Source organism: Pristiophorus japonicus, chromosome 4 (assembly GCF_044704955.1).
Source record: "Pristiophorus japonicus isolate sPriJap1 chromosome 4, sPriJap1.hap1, whole genome shotgun sequence".
Lineage (NCBI taxonomy): Eukaryota > Metazoa > Chordata > Chondrichthyes > Pristiophoridae > Pristiophorus > Pristiophorus japonicus.
Genome location: NC_091980.1, coordinates 11683988 through 11689275, shown reverse-complemented (window position 1 = coordinate 11689275; position 5288 = coordinate 11683988). Strand labels below are relative to the sequence as shown.

At 39.2% G+C, this 5288-nt stretch overlaps 1 pseudogene; it reads right to left on the bottom strand.

The window, feature by feature from the left end:
* Nucleotides 1–829: 829 nt before the first annotated feature.
* LOC139261960 (protocadherin-10-like) lies at nucleotides 830–3230 on the bottom strand (annotated as a pseudogene).
* Nucleotides 3231–5288: the final 2058 nt, after the last annotated feature.

The following is a 5288-nucleotide window of genomic DNA, read 5'->3' as shown; positions in this document are numbered from 1 at the left end:
GCAACGGTTTGCCTTACTAATTACAATGTTTGACTAATTAGACAATGTAATTTCGAATTCTTATTTATAACAGGTCACCCAATACTTCACATGCACTTGTGTGCATGTCCACTTAAGCGCTGATGATACAATGTTCCAAAGTTGTCGAGTTTGGATGCCTGATATTCGAAGCCAAGATGATGTGCCATTGAAACATGTTACAACGTTTTTCTTCCAAATGCCTCTAGAATTATATTTTTACTTACATGAAGTCACGAAGAGACATCCGTTCATTGCAGATAAAAGAAGATTTACTCATATTGCATGCTGCTCGCTTCGGAAAATATTGACTGCAGCTTGGCAGAAGGAAATATCATGATTTATTTGATCCATTCTTTAAATTCAACTTATTGTATATAAAAGCAATGTATGCCACCTCGGAAAAATGTGATAATATTAAGTGTCTGATATTTATTGAAATACTTCCCACTTTATAATGTAAAAGAAAACATTTTAATGAGGTACAGTATTTCAAAAGAAAATCTTTAACACTGCAATCGGTACATTTAAGTCCATTGGAGGGAAATATTGTTTCCAAAGGTGTAAGAACTTTAGCATAACGAAAAGGAGTCAGTTACATATGCGAATGTCAATAAATTATGATCCACTGAGGATATTCAGAATATTGAAAGTGAAAATAGGTATTATTTTCAATATCTATACACATTGAAGTTGGGGGGGAGGGGGGTCTTTACACTCGTAGGTGGACTTGAATTGCACTGCACAATAGATCAACTCCCTACGATACTAAATTGTTATCAAATATCTCCATTATAAAAGTTGCCGTGTGTTAATACCTCACACTATTGTGACGAACATTCAAATCATTGAGAGGCATTGTTGCTTCGCAGGGTTTTAGAAACAGGAAATTGCTTTTGGATAACTCTGGAGATAAGCAATCAGAGTAGTGATACGGTTCAGAAGTGGGAAGTGGCTGACCAGCCCCAGTATATTTTAACAAATCATTTGGTGCAGCACTCCGATTAAAGGCATTATTCGAATTCCTCCACCTGCAGCAACAACCTGTGGGGTTGGGATGATTGACACTCCTATCCTGTGTGCACTTTAGCACGATCAGAAAAATGATGGATGCCAGGAATATAATGGACGTTGAACCAAAAATGATGATTCAGTAAACATTCAGGTCAGAAAAGAGCTCAGGATTTCTAAGTTGGTGACCTGTTACAGAGAATGTTTCAGTAACATTGGACAGGATTGAAAAGATGATTGTGGCTGTGCTGTAGAGGCTCGGCTGTCAATTGTCTTTCATCATGATGACCACGGTTTGTGTGGTGGCATCTTGTTCCGAAAAACTTCGGAATGTTCTGATTTCTCCAGAGCGGAGGCCTACTGTAAACAGACTGGCATCAGTGGCCTCCAAAATTTGAAAAAAAAGCCGTGTGTTCTGGCCAGAATCAGCAGCAGTTGCCAAAACTTTGTTAACCAAGTGCCCTGGATAGCATGAGTGACGGGTAATCTGCACTGATGCCGAACTGTTCCACGCTAAGTATGAAATAATACTCGGTGCATTGTCATTTTGGTCCAAGATGATAACATTCACAATGGCAGTGCTGCTCAGTGGGGGAGATCCAGCATCCTTAGCTTGAACTTTGATCTTGAAATTCTTAATTTGTTCTGAGTCAAATGAACTCAGCGCATGATTATCCCCATTCTTCGAGTTAATAGTAATATAAGATGACGCAAAAGCATATTTTATCTGATTTTCCAGTATTGAATATGACACTTCTCCATTTTGTTCCACATCTGGATCCCTGGCGGTAACGGCAAATATAGACGTACCAGGTGCAATGTTCTACATCACAAACACATTATATGAGGACAGTGCAAACCTCGGCGCTATATCATTTACATCAGAAACTGAAACCAATATATGCCTATTTGTTGCAAAAGGTGGAGATCCTCTGTCCCAGGCTGAAATAAATACAATGTACAGTGGGGGCCATTTGCCGGTCCAAAATTCCATTTGTAACCAGTTTATAATAGTTTCTCAAAGACCTCTGCAGCTTAAATGGAACATTTGTATCAACTTCACACTGAACCTGGCCATTTTAACTAGAATCTGGATCATTCACACTTATTTCAGCTATCACGGTTCCAAGTTCGGCATCTTCTGGGACTGTACTGGATACCGATGTCACCTCTACCTCGGGGACGTTATCATTCATGTCAATTAATCGACCATAACTTTGGCGTGTACTGGAATTGCATATGGACCTTTATCCACAGCTTTTACACTAAGCTCATAAATAATTGATTCTTCAAAATCCAGTATTCCTGCAACTCTGATTTCTGCAATTCCGGGGTCCAGTCTGAACAATGACGAGAACGTTGCGATGTGTGGCTGGTAAAAGAATATCTTAGCTCGGCGTGTGTACTTTCATCTAAATCAACTGCTTAGACGTTATCACTAATGTACCCATGGGGGCGTTTTCTGGTATATTAATGCTGTATATGTTATGATCAAATACAGGTACGTTATCATTCGCGTCCAGAATAGTGATGATAATCTGAGCAAAGCCGGATCTGTGGGGAATCCCACCGTCGATGGCAGTCAATGCAAGATGAAATGTTGACTGTTGCTCACTATTCACCAGTTTTTCTAACAACAGTTCAGCAATTATATTCCCATCGCTTCTCGGCTGTACTTTGAGGCTGAAGTGCTCGTTTGGACTGATATGATAACTGATGATAGTATTTGTGCCCACGTCAGGGTCGTGTGCGCTCTCGATAGGAAAGCGCGCCCCTATCGCTATTAATTCAATAATAGGCAAAGCAAATTCTTCCTTTGAAAAACTGGATGAATTATCATTTACATCTATTATTTCGACTGCAACACGATGCATTGCCAAAGGATTATCGAGTGCTATTTCAAAAGAAAGGGAACAGGCAATGCTTTGTCTACAAAGCTGTTCTCTGTAGATTCTTTCGTTATACAAATAAAATCCCATTCTCCAGATTTACCTCCATGTATTGCTTCCTGTCATCGGAGACCATCCAAAAGTTGCGAGGCGGTAATTACCAAATGTTCAATCTTAAATCCTCAGCGACATTCCCCACGAAGGCCCCGTACTCCAGCTCCTCGGGAACCAAGTAGCGAATCTGTCCCAAACCAGGTCCGATACACAAATCAGGAAAATGAAAAATGCGCTCCTGCTGATGGTAATCGCCATTGTTCTGGGTTGGATATTGTTGTAAGATTTCTAAATATCACCAATTCTAATCTCTGACACCTAAAAGATGGGTGGAACATGCTTCTAAATACTAATACTGAACCGAAAACTACAAACTCAAAGAGCTTTTTCTGAACACGGCCACACAACATAAACGCAGGCACAGTCTGTCTCTCTCTCGCTGAGTCTGGTCTGTTTTTCCCAGCTGGCAGAGGGAGTAGATCCCTTGCAGCGTCTCTGCATTTTATTGGTAGACAGCGACACAACGTGTGCCAAGCAATAACTGCAGCAACTGTTCTTAAAGCTGGACTGCTTCAAAAATATTTATACCACAATATATTTAGAAGTGCGCAATCAAAATCTTCAAACAAATGCACATAATGTTATCAGCTCATTATTGAATTGCATTTTATTTTAAATTGGCATAATGTAGGAAGCCGAGAGCCTGTTCATCCTTATAATTACATCCGTGACACCATCAGACGTAAAAGTTTACTTACCATGTTATCACCTGACCAATAATTCTCGTGTTGCGTGGCATAGTGCAAGGTCTCACAAAATAGAGAGTTTTAAGAATCAGTTAGTTGCCTTGTACAAAATTACTCGCTAAAGTTACTGAAATAATAAATGTTGCTTACATTGCAGTTCTCAACCAGTTGTCTTAGTTTAAATGTGATTATATATAATGCATTCATTTTGCTCATTTTTAATGTCACAAAATCATTTCTTGGTAAACCTGTTGATATTTTATATTCTGAGAAGCTGTTGTTAATGAAAAAATCAGCAATATTATTTTCAGATTTTGAAATATTTGCAGAGCACGCTTGTGTCATAGGGATAACAATCTACTCCTAATGAGAAAGTCACATCTTCGTCCTTTTCAATTAACTTTAGCCATTCTTTGCCTTCACTTCATTAGATTAGACAGTGTGTAGTCGGGTTGACCACTTCATAATCGTCCTTTCGTATATCGCCGAGGAGCGATTACTCCCTAAACGTAGCCCCTATTGCATCTTTTTTATTTCCATGTCCCAAAGAAAGTTACACAAAATTAACACTTATTTGTTAAAATAGTGTCATTTTTCATTCAGGTTTCAAACTTTGCCAGCTCTGTTAATTGGTACAAAAGTATTTAATAACTTGCCTGATTTTTGTGCCAGGATTTTGGGACACATAGTATGAGCAGCAAATTATGTGGAATTTTGAGAAAAAACACGTTTGGGAGCTATATTGTCAAATAATTTCATCGATTATTGCTTTTACTGGTAAATATAGTGAGTGACCATGGACGAAACAATGGTTAACTGTTTCACTATCCATGCTGTTAACCACAATTAAGAGAAATTCTGTAGAGTATGATCCGAAAAATGGAAACCAATCGACGGGATTAAAAGTGGTTCTGAACAATTATCTTCCACTCTCAAAAGTTTGTGTTATGACATCCTAGGTAAGATGTTAATAAGTAATAGGAGCAGGAGTAGCCCATTTGGCCCCTCGAGCCTGCTCTGCCATTTAGTAAGATCATGGCTGATCTGATCTTTGGCTCAGCTTCACTTCCCTGCCAGCTCCCCATAACCCTTCAGTCCCTTATCGTTCAAAAATCTGTCCAACTCCACCTTACAGATATTCAATGACGCGGCCTCCACAGCTCTCTGGGCAAATAATTGCATAGATTTACGAACCTCTGAGAGTATAAATTGTTTCCCATCTCAGTACTAAATGGGCGATCCCCTATTCTTAAATTATGCTGCCCGAGTTCTAAGTCAACCACGAGTGGAAACATCCCCTCTGCATGTACTATGTCGAGTCACATCTTTATCTTATATATTTCAATAAGATCACCTCTCATTCTACTAAACTCCAATGAGTATAGGACCAACATGCTCAACCTTTCTTCATAATTCAAACTCTTTATCTCAGGAACGTACCTAGTGAAACTTCTCTGAACTGCCTCCAATGCAAGTGTATCCCTCATTAAATAAGGCGAACAAAACGATATGCAGTACTCAAGCTGCGTTGTTACCAATATTCTGTACAGTTGTAGCAGGACTTCCCTGC